This window comes from Panicum virgatum, chromosome 4K (genome assembly GCF_016808335.1).
Source record: "Panicum virgatum strain AP13 chromosome 4K, P.virgatum_v5, whole genome shotgun sequence".
NCBI classification, from domain to species: Eukaryota; Viridiplantae; Streptophyta; class Magnoliopsida; order Poales; family Poaceae; genus Panicum; species Panicum virgatum.
The window spans coordinates 31,125,064-31,144,194 of record NC_053139.1 but is presented as its reverse complement, the minus strand read 5'-3'; positions in this window follow the sequence as shown (position 1 = coordinate 31,144,194).

Below are 19,131 nucleotides of genomic sequence, written 5' to 3'. Positions count from 1 at the left end.
TGAGAGTATTCAGCGACTCAACTACAATCTGATTGCATGTGATGGTAAGAGGTTTTGTCAAGAACTACACGATTTGGAAGAAACATGGCGAGATAATCCACTGGATCAAATCGTACAAGACAAGGATTTTATCAGAATGGTTCATTCTTATTTTTATGGTGGCGGAGATGATGATGGTGTCGATGACAATGATGATGATGCTGGTGCTGATGATGGTGATATTGGTGGATCCCATGGTGATGATGTCGACTGTCCTATGGATGGTGATAGCAGTGATGATGAACTTGACGACGGTGATTTTCTCGTCCAGTTTTGTGCCACATCAAAGCAGAGGTATTGGTTGCTAGTGCCCGGGGGTTAGCAAACTTCGAGACGATGAAAAAATCAGCAGCGGAACTTATTTATGACCGCTCAAAGGGATGCCCGAAACACTGGACCGTGCTTCGTTTCATACTTGAGCTGTTGACTCTGAAGGCTAAGCATAGTTGGTTATATGATAGTTTCAATGATCTGCTGCGTATCTTGGCTTGGTTGCTTCCAAAGCCAAATAAAGTGCCAGCCAACACATACAGAGCAAAGAAGCTTGTCAGCCCGTTCACCATGGGTGTAGAAAGAATCCATGCCTATTCTAATAATTGTATATTGTATCGTGGGGACATTTTTCAATACTTGAAAAAATGCCCTGTATGTTCCGCAAGTCGGTACAAAAACAATGTTGGATACTGTGGTGATGACAATCAAGATCCAACCAATGTGAATAAGGGGAAGGGGAACATGGCAAAGAATAATAGTGCTGCCTCCGTTGACCCAAACGATGCTACTTTAGGCATTTCTGAGAAGCAGAGCAGAATTCCCGCCATGGTTATGTGGTACCTTCCAGTTTCTGATCGCCTTAGGCGTTTCTTCTCAAACCCAAAGGATGCTGAGCTAATGCGATGGTGGGATTCAGATAAGCGCAAAAAGGGAGACGGAAAACTCCGACATCCAGCTGATGCTCGGCAGTGGAAGGAATTCAGTGACAAGTACTATCTAGAATTTGGGAATGACCCAAGAAATGTTCAGTTCGCGTTGAGTACGGATGGAATGAATCCGTTTGGTGAAAGAAGTAGCACCCACAGCACATGGCCAGTGATACTGATGATGTACAACCTGCCTACATGGCTGTGCCAGAAGAGGAAGTATCTTTTGCTATCCGTGTTTATACAGGGCTCCAATCATCCTGGCATCGATATAGATGTTTTTCTTGAGCCTCTGATGCAAGAGATGGAAACTTTATGGAAGGAGGGTATCAATATATATGATGGTTTTGCACGATAGTCCTTTAATCTTAGAGCTATTATATTCATCACCATCCAAGATTACCAGGCATTGTTTGTCCTGTCAGGACAGATCAAAGGTAGGACGGGATGCACGGTGTGCGTGGATGGCACCGTATCGTCTTTCCTTGAAGGTTCTCGAAAGGTAGTTTACCTTGGGTACAGATGCTTCTTGGTGGAAGGACATAGGTACCGAAGTAAGAAGTTCTATAATCATTTTGATGGCATGCCTGAATTGCATTCTACTCCGGTACATCGAGACAGACACTATGTTTTCGAAATGGTTCGGACCATTCAGGTCATTTATGGAAAGAAGAAGGAAGATGGGAGGAAAAGAAAGAGAGATAAGGCACCTATTGAAGGCGTACCATTCAAGAAACAGTTCATCTTCTACAAGTACTTGCCGTATTGGGCAGATCTTGAGGTTCGCCATGCAATCGATGGTATGCACCTGAAGAAGAATGTGTTTGGTAACACAATTGGGCTCCTTCTGGAGACATCAGCCAAAACAAAGGATACTTCGAAGTCACGACAGGACTTGGTAGCTATGAAGATAAGAAAAGATCTTCACCCTGTTGAGAAAGGGAATGGTAGATATGAACTCCCCCAGCTAGCTACAACTTGACACGTGATGAGAAGAAGGCAATGTGCAAGAGCTTAAGAGGGATCAGAGTCCCGAGTCGTTTCACGTCCAATACAAGGAAACTAGTGTCGATGAAAGATTTGTCACTATGCGGCTATAACTGTCATGATTGTCATGTGTTGCTGACATTGTTCCTTCCGATTGCAATCAGAGCGATCAAGCCAGTATATGTAAGGATGGTAATTACTCGGTTGTGTTACTTCTTCAATAGGATTTCACAAAAGGTGATAGATGAAGACGGGTTGCAGGATCTCAAAGAATTCATTGGGGAAACTATGGCGCAGATGGAGATGTGCTTCCCTCCGGGATTTTTTGACATAACCGAACACCTAATGATTCACATGGTCAATCAGATACGAGCACTTGGTCCACTTTACCTTCACGAAATGTGGACGTATGAGCATTTTATGTCCATCCTCAACCGGTACGTACTGAATCATGCTCATCCTGAGGGGTCCATGATAGAGGGATACAGTACCGAGGAAGTCATCGAGTCTTGCCTAGATTACCTAAAGGATAATGTGTCCCTTGGTTTGCCAATTTCACGTTTTTTGGGGAGATTGGAAGGTGTGGGCACGGTTGGGAGAAAAATCTTCATCGACAAAGATTTCAAAGGTGTGCAACAAGCACACTATAGCATCTTGCAGCACCTCACGATAATGACACCTTTAGTCAATCAACACTTGATCATAATTCATGCAGAAAGTAACGGTTGCTCGGCTGATTGGATCATGACAGAACACAAGCGTCGACTGACTGCATGGTTGAAGGACCTGCATCTACCAGATGGGGATACCGTTGAGGAATAAACAATCAAAAGATTGACAGCGGGTCCGTCTAGCCAGATCAAATCATGGCAAGGGTACGATATTAATGGATATCTATTCTATACTACCGCCAAGGACAAGAAGACCGTGTCCCAAAACAGTGGTGTTCGTATTGCGGCCTTAGATGAAAGAATAGGTCAAAATACAATATATTTTGGTGTCATAGAAGATATATGGCAAGTGCACTATGGTTCCAATATACAAATCCTGGTCTTTCGGTGTCGTTGGGTCAAACATCCGAAAGGTGTTGAGGTGGATGGATATGGACTCACGATTGTAGACCTCAACAATATTGATTATAAAGACGACCAATGGGTACTTGCTTCACAGGTCGCACAGGTACTCTATGTAGCTGATCCTGCAAAGAAGACAAAACACGTTGTCGTCCCTGGAAAATAAGATATCATAGGAGTTGAGGGTATCGATGATGTGGAAGAATATAATCAGTATGATCAAATGAACCTCTTCACAGATCTACCACATAAGATGAAAATTATAAAAGCGGGCATCAGAAAAGATGAGAAGCCTTGGGCATGCAAAGATGGTGAATCGAGAATTGTTACCGCTTAAATATATCGTGCATTCATGTATTCACAATCAATTATAAATATGAGGTCTATTAATGTACGAAAATGATTGTAACATGTCTATGGTAATACAATTGTTCAAAACGAGATTTTGATACATTGTTGTTTCAACACTTTTATTCAATATATACACTGAAATATGATTTTGATATTTTTTATATGTTACACATATCACAATATGCCTATAGTAAAAGTTTCACAATTTTATCATTTATTTTATTATTTTATTTGCATTAATAGAATTTTCAGAGTAATATGGAAAACAATTTGTAGGTGCGGCCCGCCCCTACAAATCCATTTCCAGGTGCGGGTGACCCACCCCTAGAAAGCATTTTCAAAATAATTCTAAAAATTCTTTTAATTTAAATAGAGCTGCAAAACAGTTCAAAAAATGAGCAATTTTTACCATAACCATTTAGTGAGCTGTAGAACTCGTGAAAAAAATATAAAGACTACAATTCAACATGTTTAGTGTTAAAGAGTATTCAAAACATAAAGTTAGCCTTGAGTTGTATGAGATAGTAGTGTGACATAGGTATACATTGTTGTTTGAATACTTTTATTCAATATATACGCTGAAATATAATTTTGATAATTTTCATATGTTACACATATCACAATATGCCTATGGTAACATTTTCACAATTTTATCATTTGTTTTACTATTTTATTTATATTAATAGAATTTTTAGTATAATATAGAAAAAGATTTGTAGGGGCGGGCTGGGCACCCACCCGCCCCTACAAATCTATTTGTAGCGCCGCCCCTCCCCGCGGCGGCACCCCTACCGGTGCCGCCACTCTCCGTGGCGGCCCCTCCCCGATCGGCGTCGCCTCTCCCTGCGGCTTGGGGGCCCTCACCACGACCGGCGCCACCCTCCCCGCGCGGCCCCCTCCTTGACACGCGCCGCCCCTCCCCGGCCGCGGCGGCCCCTTCCCCGACCGGCGCCGCTCCCCCAGACCCGCACCAGCCCCTGCTCGTCGTTGGCTCGTCTCCGGCCACCTCCGCCCGACCCGAAGCCACATACAGGTTGCTCTCGACCTCCTCTTGCTCCTCCCCCACTTCTTCATCGCGGCCGGTGAGCCAAGCCGCCGGATTGTGGCTGGCCAGAGCTCCCCCACCATTTCATATGTTCGCAGTTTGTTAATTAATTAGAAGCACTCTGTTTAGTTGTAAATGCATGATGTTTTTGACATTTGTCATGGTCCTAAAGCAAATTTAATCATAATTTCATACGTAGGTACGACAGTACTAAAATTATTTTTATTATGAAATATGAAATATGAATTCTTAATCTTTCTGATTGAGACAAATTCATAATTCATAATTTGTCATTTGTCCTGGCATGAATTCTTAATCTTTCTGATTGAGATGATCCCGGGGAATATTTCAACCAGGGTACATGACATGTCCATTGCACTATTGGATCTAACCAGACAAGATATCAGCACAAATGATTGCATTAGAAAATAGTAGTGATGTTTGATAAAAAAAATAGTAGTGATGGGCATATGAGAGCAGTACCACCACCACCACTGCTAGTACCATTGCCGGTCAACTGCTTCTGAAGCCTGGAGAAAAAGCACACCATATCTGCAGCACAATCGGTGGTTAAGGTCTAAATATGCCTAATTGCTGAATCAACAGCTAATCAAAATTAATCTCACGATTTCTTCTTCGGTACTAGAAGATTGTATACCCTCTGTACCTTTGTCAGTCAAGAAGTGCACTTATTCAGGTGCTCACCAGAGTGAGTGACAGTGAGCTGAAAAAAATGAAGGTGCAGGTTGCAGTAACAATTCTCCATATTTTTGCTGTTTTGTATTCAGGTCAATCATTGTAATTCAGAGAACTACTGCACACATGTCGTACAAGTACTCCAAATGAATCGCAGCTCTAAATTGACCTAGTTTAGAATGTGTGTGCAGCTGACTTTTTAGACATGGCTATATATCAGCACTCCAATAATTACATTCAGATTAAAGGTAATCAGCATCTACAAACTAATAGAAACTCAAGCTAGAGTTAGCCATTCTAATGTGTCGATAGTATATTATTTGAATTGCGAACTAAATCTCGTGCATAAAACGGGCTGGCTACTGCTAGAAAATCTCTCATTAGTACCGGTCGGGAACCCCCGGTTTGTACCGGTTTCCCGACCGGTACCGCTCCTCCGGTACTAAGTGCACGCGCACTTAATACCGGTCAGGTGGCCCGGTACTAAATGACCCGTTTAGTACCGGTTGGTAACACCAACCGGTACTAAACTGGCCTGTTTAGTACCGGTTGGTAACACCAACCGGTACTAAACTGCTGGCCACGCCAGCAGCTAGGCGGAGCAGTTACTAAACGATTTTTTTCTTTTTGATGCTTTATATTTGTTCTTTTTCCTTTCAATTTCAATTAATTAGTATTAGTAGTCGTACTCACAGCGGTTTGTGTATTCGTACTCGTACTCGTATCTAGAATTCGTATTTGTATATGGAGCAAAGCAAATAAAAAATTATATACATATACATACATGGATAAAAGAAATGTTAGAAATTATATACATACATGGATAAAAGACAATAATATTTACAAGTATGAATTCTCATAAGTTTTTCCGACAAATTCTTCAATAATTCTAATCATCTGCATCGTCATCGGCACCGGCATCCTTCTTGCGGCGTTTGTTGAGTTTATCAGCTCGAGCCACACTTATAATTAGATCGGAATAAAATTCACCTTTTGGATTTATCACCTCATCTAACAGGAATCCACAGAGTGCTTCTTGAATTGCCCTGATTCTTTCCGGTTCGATGAGGTTCTCTTTCAGTCTCCAAATCTGTCAACAACAAATAAACACCAATAGTTTAATTTAGTACCTGCATGGAATTAGATACAAGAAATTGTTACTAATGTTATACGTACTTCGAAGTTTTCTTGTGTTACCCTCTTGGTTTCTCTGCAAAAAAAGTGCATGTGCTCACATACGTAGTATCCGCAGAGGTTGGTTCCTTGTTGCTGTCTCAAACACTATATACATATATACATATATACATGTTATGAAATATGCATGCTGTTTGAATAAATGAAAGTAGATGTGCGATATTCGTACCGGCTTGTTATAGTTGAATTCAAGCTCAGTCGGTGTTGACGCGACTCCTAATTGTGTTTTGAGGAACCGAGACCATGCCCTTTGCATGATGTCTACGAGATTTTGATATAATTTTGGTGGCTTATTCAAGGAGTCCAACACAGTAACTCGGGACCGATTGATTTCGATCACAAGTAGGATCCAGTCAAAACTGTTGATACATACATATGGATACAAGAAATGTTAGATATATACACTTATTGGCTAGTTGAAGTGACTCAAAAAGTGAAAGGACTCACTTGAAGTTGTACGGCAACAGAATGAATGTACGATCATGCTGCCCTTCCAAGGACATGACTAAATTATTCTCGGTCCGATTAGGATATTTGCGTACACACTCCTCATGTATAACATTCGGATCTATGAAGCCAACATTGTAAATCCCGCTCTTCCGGCATTCTTGCATTTTCATCCTGCACGATTACAAATAAAAGGAGGGAATGAGAAATCTAAACGACTTAGTAGAGCTAGAGTATACAATTGACAGAAAACACTTACATAGACCATACACTGACGAGGGACTTGTCTAGGGCGTCTTGATGGAATAGAAACAAAAAATGGTCAAAATCAATCCAAATGTCATCCATTCCCTGATAGAAATGGGTATGTTTAATTCGAGCAGCTAGCATTATATACCCTTATGCACATGCTTTCAAGTACCACTGATGTAACTCACGCATTCTTGTTGGTAGGGTGTCAATCAACTCTGGCCACATCAGAGGTTCCCCCAGTACAAATGGTTTTTTTCCTGCCCCTTGGTGAAGCGGGATTTTTTCCAAACCTAGGAGCTGAGCTTTTGTGAGGTTCGTTTCCTTGACAAACTCAGCAATAGCTTCATCCTAATTTGAAAGCACTACTAGAGGGGGTACGCTTTGTTTGGGTTGTTCGCCGAGTTGGGGGACTTGGTTGTACCTCCGATTACTCTTCTTCTCCCATGATTTTGTAATCGAGCGGTCGTAGTCCGACATCAGTGGAGGCTTTGGTTGGCACATCATGGATAGATAGAATTTCTTCGCTGCTGGATCCACTGGTTCCTTTGGCGGAGGCTTCTTTGGCTTCAACTGCTTGCTCATGTCTTCTTGCACCCAAGCAGTTAATTCCTCTGGAGTCATTTCGTAACCTGACTTCTCTGGCGCGGGCTTCTCTTTCTTCTTTCGTGCTTGGGTCTTCTTCGGCCTTGGAGGTGGCGGTGGCGGCACCCAAGCAGATTTCTTCTTCTTTGCGGGGGAGGAGGTGGCGGAGGCGGACAAACACTGGGCTCCCCGGAAGCGGCCGGTGACGGCGATGGACTAACGCTGGGGTCCTGGGCAGCGGCCGGTGACGTTGGATCCACACTTGGCCTCGGAGACCTTTGAGCAGCTAGCGGTGACCTCGGAGATGGGCTAGGATCCCTTCCTGCAATTCTTATGTACTGTTTCTTCCAACAGATCCAAGTGTGGAGGGCCTGTCCTAACTCCTCTTCTCCATCGCCTCCAGGGATCTCTAGGTCGAGGTCTTCCCATCCATTCTCGACACGGTCAACCATGACTCTAGCATATCCTTCTGGGATTGCCATGCCATGGTTTGTCCCGCCTTGAACGGGGACTTCAGCAACCCCGTGAGCGACTACTTTCAGTTTTTTCCTGAGCTGATATAGAAGCTCACAGGGGGTCCTCACGACGATGTCGTCCACGGGGTAATGTTCCACAACTGCTTCCTCTCGATCTGCGGCTGGGTGTTCCGTTGAAGCGACGCTGCTACGACGCTGCGAGCCGATGGGGCTAGTCTCCAGCTGAGCCGTTGATCTGGCTTCTGGTGGCTGCTGTTGGCTAGCTGTAAGTGCACCTTCGATCGAAGCAACCCGTTCTTCTAGGGCACGCACCTTCTCTGCTACTTCAGCCTTTTTTCTCTACCGGCTTCGATACGTCTGTATGTCGCCACTGAAGCCATGCTTCCATGGAACTACGCCCATGCCTCGCACACGTCCTGTGTGTTCCGGTGTGCCAAGAGCGTACGTCAGCTCGTCTTTCTCTCTGTCCAACTTGAAGCTGCCTTCGGACATGGCCTTTAGTGCCACTTCGAGCCTGTCGGCCACTTCCCTTATGGCATCGCTAGTGACGAACGACCCATCTTCCATATTCAATGAGCCTCCATGAGTGTAGAAGTAATGTTTTGCTCGCAACGGCCAGTTGAATGTCGCCGGTACGATTCCTCTGGCAATGAGATCATCTTCCATCTTCTGCCATTTCGGAATCGCCGACGCATATCCTCCTTGCCCAAGATGATGGAAGTGCTTCTTTTTGCTCGCATTCTCCTTGGCTTGGGCTGTCTTCTTCTCGCTATCCTCGGATGACTTGTACTGCACGAATGCCTCCCAATAAGGACGTTGATTCTTGAAGTTTTTCTCGAAGTCCGGCGTGAGTCCCTTTCTAACATAATCTTTGTTCAATTTTTTCTTGAACGTCTGAAAAGCAATAGCCATCTTCTTCATGACCCAATCCTTAAACAACTGTTCTTTGTCCTCCAGAAAGGTGAAGTGCCATTTGACATCTGCCCATAACATTTCTTTCTCGGTCTCGGGAACGACGTCAGCATCGATATCTATGGCTTTACTTTTCTTCCATAGCTTGAAGCTAATGGGAATGTGGTCCCTGACATAACATCCACATTGATTCACCACCGTCGTCGTCACACCCTTCGGAGACTTTGGTTCACTCTTAGGATTCAATGAAGTGATAATAGTGTGCCCCTCCATGACTTTCTTCGACCCTCGTTTCCGTTTTGGTTTCCTAGTCGATCCGGATGCTTAAAAAATATGTATTTAGTACGCATTGTACTTAAATACAGAATTAATGCGTATGTTTATATATATAAGCACGAATTGTATATACCTCTGCGCTATCATCTTGCACAGTCGTTTGTTCTGTTTGGTTATCATCGCCATCGCTAGTATCGTTAAGATATTGGCTGCCATCGTCCTCGGCAGCATCCTCTTCGTTGTGGTGCGTGCCTATACCAATTATGTCCGCAAGAAAGGCCTCTTCGTCATCACGGTGAAAGGGTTCCATTTTGTTTCCTATGTGAATCAACATATGTTTGATATGCAATTTTGTACTAATTGACAATGTATAAAAAATTTACAAGTGCACCTTCAATAAAGCCGTACAACGCATACATGGACAAAATTTCTAAAATTTATATCATATACATCTTATATACAATGTGCCCTAGAATTTTATAAAATGTGCCCTGAATTTTCTAAGATTTTCAACTATTTTTCAATGATTTTCACCAATTTCTAAGATTTTCTACCATTTTCTACTAATTTCACCTGTTTATAGTGTAACAACCTAAAATTTACAAAGAAAATTACAAATTCAATAGATAAAGCTGTACAAGACCAAATTTACATCATATACATGTCATAAAATACACAATTCAAAATTACCAAATAAAACAATAAATGTTAAGCCCGTAAAGACTTGAAGTTTTCTACAATATTCAAGATTTTAGTACAATATCCATAATTACTACAAGATATAAATGTGAAGCCCGTAAAGACATGAAGTTTTCTATGTATATATCTACCATTTTTTTACAAATTTTGTACAAATTTCAACAAATTTACTATATATTGAACAAATATCTATAATTTTCTACAATCTCACTATTGCGTAGCAATTTCTAACAAAAGTATGATCAAGGGGCCACTTGCCTTCTCGAAATGCTGCTACTGAACGGTGTCTTCAAAGTCTTGCTCTTGTTGACCCTCGAACGGCGCGTCGTCTACGCATCACACAAGCACATACAAGCAAACACATACAACAAATAAGAAACAGTACACCAAACAATATAAACAGTACAAAAAGAGGGTATAAAACTATTCTACACGTTGCAAGGATCGCGTGAACGCAAGAATCGTTGAAAACGGATTTAAAATGGTGAAGTTATGGCTAAAACAAGGTGCTAAGGGCTTATTTGTAAAGGTTTTAAAACAACAGGGGCTAAAACATAAAGAAAAGGACTAAACTGGGATTATTTTTTTAAAAGGCTTGGACGGCGGGTTGATTTTAGAAAACTAGAGGGGTTCTTTTGCAAAAACGCCAGAGTTGACCGGCAATTGGCTGGTTGACTCGGCTTGGGACAGATCTGGACCCTTGGATCGATCGGGCGGCTGGTACGCGACGCGGCGGTGATGGCGGCGGCGCAGAGCGCCGGCGGCGACGCTGGGCGGCAGCTCGCCGGTGTAGGCCGAAATTGGCCATCTGGGGCTCTTTTCGAGTGCGGTTTGTACGGGGAGTGAGCTCGCGAGATCGCGAACTCATTTAGGGGCTCGGACGGAGCGCAGAGGCGGCGGAGGGCTTGCGCGGCGGCGGAGCGACTCGACGGAGGCGGCGGCGGCGTACGGAGGGACGGAGGCGGCGGCGGAGGGCTTGCGCAGCGGCGTACGGAGGGACGGCGACGTACGGAGGGGCAGCGGCGTACGGAGGACACCTCCGGATGATGTGCTTGCGCGGGGGAGGAGGCCGGCGCCGGAGGGGACGATGACGGGCGGCGGCAGCGTGCGCGGGAGGGCATGGGGCCGATGTCCACGGTGTAGGGCGGCACAGAGGAGGCTGGCGCGAAGGATGGCGGTGCAGAGGGCCTCGGGCGACGCGCGTGATGGGGGCCGGACGGCGGTGGCGTCGTCGGCGACGGGCGGCGGCCGGCTTCAATCGATCTCGTCGGGGGGGAGGGGGGAATGGCGACGAACGGCTAAGTCCCCCAGGTTATATAGAGGAGGCAGTTTAGTACCGGGCCCTGGCTGCACCCGGTACTAAACTGCCGACAGCGCAGTTTAGTACCGGCTGGTGCCACGGCCTGGTACCAAACTGGGCAGTTTAGTACCGGGCCGTGGCACCAGCCGGTAGTAAACGTCCCCAACAGGCGGGAAAGATTGGGGAGGCAGTTTAGTACCGGCTGCAACTATGGCCCGGTACTAAACTTCCAAAACGATTTTCCAGTTTTGTAATTGTTTTGTAATTCGTTTTATGTTTTATGTGCAACAAAATTCAATAAATGATTAAAAAATAGATATATGTACTATTTTCACCATGCAAAATTACATTATTATTATTAAGCACTTAATTTATTATATTAAGTTCAAAATTTGTAACATTAGTGTGTCAAATGTGTTTTAGTGTCTAAAGTATTATAAAAATGCATATATTTAATATTTAAACACTTAATTAATCGTATTGAGTTCAAAATTTGTTATATTAGTGTGTCAAATGTGTTTTAGTGTCTAAAGTATTATACAAATGCATATATTTATTATTTAAGCACTTAATTTATCGTATTGAGATCAAAATTTGTTATATTAGTGTGTCAAAAGTGTTTTAGTGTCTAAAGTATTATACAAAAGCATAAAAAAATGAAAAAATAAGTTTCAGAATCAAATCGATTGTAGGTTTACGCTCTGAACTCGTCATATTGAGTTCAAAATAAGTTTCAAATATATTACATCAATCACTTGGTTACATGAACATGAAAGTATAACATAATGATTACACATCATTGTTTAATGGAATGTTGACAACCTTTCTTTTTACAAATGTCCCTTGATCATGATCGAGGCGTAAGTAAGGAGCGTCCTCTTTGGACAACAGGATGCTAGGGTCAACATTGATAGAGAATGGAGGACGGTCGTCAAACTGATCAAAGTCTTCTGACTTGTCCGAAATGTCTTCAACTCCAACGATTTTTCTTTTTCCTGGAAGAACTATGTGGCGTTTTGGCTCGTCGTCGGACTTGCCTTGATTTTTCTTAGGTTTGCTTACCATGTCCTTCACATAGAAAACCTGCGTCACATCCTTGGCGAGGACGAATGGTTCGTCTTTATATCCAATCTTTTTGAAGTCCACTATTGTCATTCCATACCGGTCTATTGTTACACCGCCACCTGCTCGGTTCACCCATTGGCATCGAAACAAAGGAATCTTCAAGGGGCCATAGTCAAGCTCCCATATTTCCTCTATGACACCAAAGTAGCTGTCCTTATTTCCATCATGGCCTATTGCATCAATACGCACACCACTATTTTGGTTCGTGCTCTTTTCATCTTGGGCTCTTGTGTAAAATGTATATCCATTGATCTCGTATCCTTGGTATTGCATGATTGTGGCCGATGGTTCCCTAGCAAGCCATTGTAGTTGTACATCAATCGTGCTGTCACCTATGAGTTTTCTTCTTAGCCAAACCGCAAAGCTATCTATGTGATGACGTGTAATCCATGCCTCAGACTTCCCTATGTTTTCATACCGGACAATATTGATGTGCTCATCCATATATGGGGCCACGAGGGATGAATTCTGTAGAACGGCGAAATTTGCTTTGCTGATTTCACTTTCAGGGATGTGCATATTAGATTTCTTGCCTAGTGTGCCCTTTCCTTCCAATCGCCCATCATAGCGTGACATGGGGACCCCAATCGGACTAAGTTCATCAATGAAATCAACACAAAACTCAATGACCTCCTCTGTTCCATAGCCCTTGGCGATACATCCTTCTGGCCGAGAACGATTCCGAACGTACTTCTTTAAGACTGCCATGTATCTCTCGAAAGGGAACATATTGTGTAGGAATACAGGGCCTAAAATGTTTATCTCTTTCACAATATGAACCAGGAGGTGGGTCATAATATTAAAGAACGAAGATGGAAAGACCATCTCAAAACTAACAAGACATTGGACCACATCATTCTGTAGCATTGTGAGCTTATTTGGATCGATTGCCTTTTGCGAAATTTTATTAAGAAAGACACATAGCTTCACCACTGCTAATCTTACATTTTCTGGTAGAATACCCCTCAACGCGACTGGAAGCAATTGGGTCATCAAAACGTGGCAATCATGAGACTTTAGGTTTGTGAATTTTTTCTCTTTCATATTAATTCTTCCCTGCATATTCGAGGAGTAACCGGACGGTACCTTCATACTGTTCAAGCAATTAAACATGCTTTCCTTCTCCTCTTTGCTGAGAGTGTAGCTAGCAGGACGTAAGTACTGCTGTCCATTTTCTCTCTTCTCAGGACGTAGGTCTTCTCGTTATTTTGTTTCTTTCAAATCATGTCTTGTTTCTAGTGTATCTTTTGACTGCCCATACGTACCAAGGAATCCCAGCAGGTTCACGCAAAGATTCTTCGTCAAGTGCATCACATCGATTGCGTTGCGGACCTCCAGGACATCCCAATTTGGGAGCTCCCATAGTATGGACTTCTTCTTCTACATTGGGGCATGGCCGTTTTCATCATTCGGAACTTGTTGGCTTCCACAGCCCTTTCCAAACACGACATGGACATCCTTCACCATCGAGAAAACACGCTTCCTGCTTTGGAATATAGGCTTAGCACGAGTTTCTAGTTCCCCTTTGAAATGTTTTCCTTTTCTTCTTAAGGGGTGGTTGAGGGGAAGGAATCGACGATGACCCATGTACACGACCTTCCTACAATTTTTTAGATACAAGCTGTCGGTTTCTTCTAGACAATGAGTACATGCCTGGTATCCCTTATTCGACTGTCCGGACAGATTGCTAAGTGCAGGCCAATCATTGATGGTAACAAAAAGCAATGCTCGAGGTCAAAATTCTCCTGTTTGTACTCGTCCCAAACACGTACACCTTCCTTCTTCCATAGCAGCAAAAGTTCATCAACCAACGGTCTTAGGTACACGTCAATATCATTGCCCGGTTGTTTTGGGCCTTGGATAAGCACCGGCATCATCATGTACTTCCGCTTCATGCATAGCCAAGAAGGAAGATTGAACATACAGAGGGTCACAGGCCATGTACTGTGACTGCTGCCCCACTCGCCGAATGGATTCATTCCGTCCGTACTTAAGCCGAACCTTATGTTTCTTGGGTCATTATCAAAATCTGGGAAATCTCTATCCACGTTTCTCCACTGGGACCCATCCGCAGGGTGTCTCAGCATCTGATCTTGTTTACGCTCTTCTTTGTGCCACCGCATCAATTTAACATTGGATTTATTTCTGAAAAAGCGCTTCAAACGTGGTATTAATGGGAAATACCACATCACCTTAGCGGGAACTTTTTTCTTGACGGCCTCCCCGTCGACCTCACCAGGATCATTTTGCCTGATCTTGTACCGTTTTGCATCACAGACAGGACAAGCATCCAGTTTCTCATATTCTTCGCCTCGATAGAGAATACAATCGTTAGGACATGCGTGAATTTTCTGTACCTCTAATCCAAGAGGGCAAACAACCTTCTTTGCTTCGTATGTTGTAGAGGGCAGTTCATTTCCCTTTGGAAGCATGTTCTTTACGATTCCAAGTAGCTCCTCAAATCCTTTATCGGTGACACCATTAGCTGCCTTCCACTGCAGCATTTCAAGTGTGGTACCCAACTTTTTAAGCCCCTGCTTGCAATCTGGATACAATATTTTTTTGTGATCCTCCAACATCTTCTCAAACTTCTTTGACTCCTTTAAAGTTTCACAGTCTCTTTGTGAATCCACTAGAACCTGACCTAATTCATCAGGTGGTTGGTCTTCTGCTGCATTTTCTGCAGCCTCGTCCATTTCTTCAGCATCGTCCATGGGTTCATCTTCAAAGGCTCCTGCTTCATATAGATGAGCCCAGTCTGCAATATTATGATCATCATCTTCTTCACCATCTTGCATCACAACTCCAGGTTCACCGTGCTTGGTCCAAAGAGTATAGTTATCCATGAAACCCTTTTCATAAATGTGGGCGTGTAGAGTGCTCCTCTTAGAGTATTCCTTATTATTTTGGCAAACGCGGCACGGACAACACATAAAACCTTTCGATGACTTGTGGGCCTCCGCCGCATCGAGAAAAGACTTTAGACCATTAATCCATGCCATGGTGCACCGGTCGCCGTACATCCATTGTTGGTCCATCGATCTACATTTTTGAATTAAGTAACAACATTATTTTACTTGTTTTCATATCATTTAAATTGGCACATAACATAATGAAATACAAAAGCCATTTTTGTGAATTTAACATTGAAATACAAAATTAATAGAAGTCCAAATTAACAGATACATTACACTACATGCTTAAATTATAGAACATGATAAATAGAAGTCCAAATTAATATATACATTACACTACATGCTAGCTACCTAATACAAACTATTCATCATGAGATCTTTGGACCAATTAATGCCTCGTGAACTACCTCGCGAAGTCTTGACACGGAACGGTCATATTCCGCCAGCCCCGACTCTTCACGTCTTGCATTATATAGAGCCATCAACTCACGATCATCATCAGTACCATGCAACTCGACATTAAATTCACGACAAAATTTACGGCTTTCTTTGCCAAGGGAGAATATAGAAAAAGCTTTCTTAATCAAATGACGAATACGACCGCTAACAAGACCAACACGCTCTGTAGGGTGGAACTCAAGCTTTCTTAAAATGAAAACATAAATTGTAAACCATAATTATTTTGACACTCTTCAGTTCAATGCGAACATGTCGTTCCACGCCATAAGGGATGCGCAATCAATGTTCGCGGCTTTGTTTCAGGCTCACTTTCTCTAAAACCATCGAGAAGAAAAAATATTTGTTTCGAAACATGTCTATGTCGTCAATCTTGACCCTGCAGTGATAACACTGACATTCGGGGCTACTATTGACATCCACGACACAGTGCGGTACAATAGGACCAGATGAAGGAGTACGACCTAGGTCTGGATAATTTCATTCTTAACTGGCTCAAAAGGTGTGGATTTCATAATTGAGACCAAGACCGTACTCCTTCATCGCGTCCTCATATATACCGCACCATATCGTGGATATCGATGCTAGCCCCGAATAGCAGTGTTTTCACTACAGAATCAAGGTTAACGACATATTCATGATCCGAAACATATATTTTTTAAACTTCTCGATCGTTTCCATATGAGCCCGAATAAATACATCATTAGAGTGCCAAAATAATGCAACTAAATACATAACAAATACCAAACTAATTAACCTTGCCACTTGAATAATGCAAAATCACATTAATTCTCAATCAAAAAACCTGAATAAATTAATTGAGAGAAATCTCTAATTAATTGAAATAAATCTCTATAACTCCTAATTATTTTGACACCCTTCAGTTCCAGGAGAGCACTCTTTTCAATATCCAGAAACCATCTAGAAGAAAAAAAACTTTATTTCGGAAAATGTATATGTCGGTAACCTCGACCCTGCGGTGATGACAATGCCTTTCGGGGGGACACGGTGCGGTACAAGGATGTTACCAATCGGCCAGTCGCAGCACCAACATTTCCGGTTAATAGGAACATAGCACTAGGCACAGGCAGCGTGCTCGTTGATATGCTCTCAGTGCAACAACGGCCACGCTGACTGCGTCAAATGCTGTCTTCGTATCAATCAGAAGTGCTGGTGATGCGGCCAACCGATTCGCGACGTCCATATAACACATAGTGTTTCCCCGAAAGGTAGTGTCATCACTATTGGATGGAGATTAACGACGTATACTTGTTTCGAAATAAAGATTTTTTTAGCTTATAGATAGTTTCAATGTGAGCCTGAATAAATACATCACTAGAGTGTCAAAATAAACAATTCATAATAAAAAAAATCTATTATAATTCTTTCATTAGTTCATTATAAAAAAATTAACTATCCACATTATGGTTATATCTACTACAATAACATGTTTTGTCTACACTCATTCTAAAAATTTCTTCTATCCACATGCTCATCTGAATCTAAAAATAAAAAATGTGCTACAGTCATTTGTAATATATAGAAAATGATTGAAAAATATGTCTATAAATTTTTCATAATCAACCTAGCCAATAAACCTACTCCCACATTCAAGACATCGGTTCTATATATCTCAAATCATTGCATAAATCAAAGAAATCATACTCATCCTCACTATTTCTAAAAGTCACAAATTTCTCTAACTATAGAGCATAAAACAAAGAATAAAGACTATCAATGAAGAGAGGATGAAGTTGCAAACCTTTGGCGCACTTGAATGAGTCCAAATCACATAAAAAATGTATCAAATAATGGCGGCGCAACTCTAATATGAGAGAAAAAACCGAGCTCGAGCTAGCTCTCTGGTGAAATGGGCGCTGGCTCGGCTCGGGGAGGAAGAAGTCCCAATTTATAGTGGGAGCATTAGTACCGGCTGGTGGCTACAGCCGGTACTAAAGCTCCCCATTTAGTACCGGCTGGAGCCACCAGCCGGTACTAAGTTTCCTGGCGCCAATTTAGTACCGGCTGGTGGCTCCAGCCGGTACTAAATTGTCACTAGCCGTTCCAGGCGGCTGTCGGGGGCTATCGGTGGCGCACTTTACTGCCGGCTGGAGCCACCAGCCGGTACTAAATGGCTCCCAAGGGCACTGTTTCTTTGACCCGGTACTAAATTTGCACGTTAGTATCGGCCGAAACCATGACCGGTACAAACGGCCGCGGACGAATGTGTGTTTTTCTAGCTGTAACATCCCGTATTTTTTCCGAAATGTTAAAAAGTCTAAAAATGTGAATTTTCAAAAGTTTTTGTGTAATTGTGATTTTGCTAGAATAATATAAGAATAAATGCTATCTCTCTCAAAACTCCTAGAATTTAAAACCAATTCAAATGTAAGGATGATAATAATGTTAGTGTGAACATGTTGGAGTTATTTGAATCTTTTTGAATCTACCTGTTTCAAGTTGTTTGTTGGGCTTTATTTCAAATTTATACAAGTTTGAGTGATCAAATTGGGTGGATTTTGAATTTGAATAGGCCATTCAAATTCAAACTCAAAGGCTGATAAAACTAACAAAACCCCTAACCTGTCTCGGGCCAAAACCTCCTAAACGGCCCAACCCGTACAGCTGCTCCGGCCTGCCAATCTCGGGCCGCATAGCCGCCCCGGCCTGCCAATCCCAGCCTGCACAGTGCACCCCACCAGCCCACCTTGCCCCGGCCTGCATGGCCGGTGAACCAGCGCCCAGCCTAGCACTGCCCGCTCCTTTTCGCCCTGAGCTGCTGACATCCCGGCCCCGCCTGTTAGCCACCTTTTCCTTCCCCTGTTTTTCTTCCCCCGTCGCCGCTCGTCGCCTTTTTCGCTGGCAACGCTCTGACCCGCTGGCGTCAGCACCGCGCACGCCTCCGCCTGCCCTATGCGCAGCCGCCTCCACTCCGTGACAAGGAAGCGAAGCCCCTCGCGTCTGTTGGTACTTTGTGACGTCACGAATAAAATCCGCAAGCGCACGGATACCACTGTAGCTTTCACACAGGAGTATTCCATGATATCGTATCTACGGAGGAACGTGAGTACACTATCTATGGGTTCAGGTTCATCCAAGGACACACACATTGGTGTAGGAGAGATAGGATAGAGAGGACTTCCTAAGATTTAGAATCTCTGTTTAGAAGAATAGATACTTCGAGCTACCAGTTTCGACTGGCTTAAACAAGCCAATAGCTCCAGTAGTAATGCTCTATCCAATATCCGAACATGAAGGGTTACTAGGGCTCGGACAGATCTGTCACCACCAGCCGGCTACCTCAACAAACCATGGGACTATCAGACAAGTGAGTGGTATAGTCTAGCCTAGACACCACGTCTATGCTATTCCATACTAATTCTAAT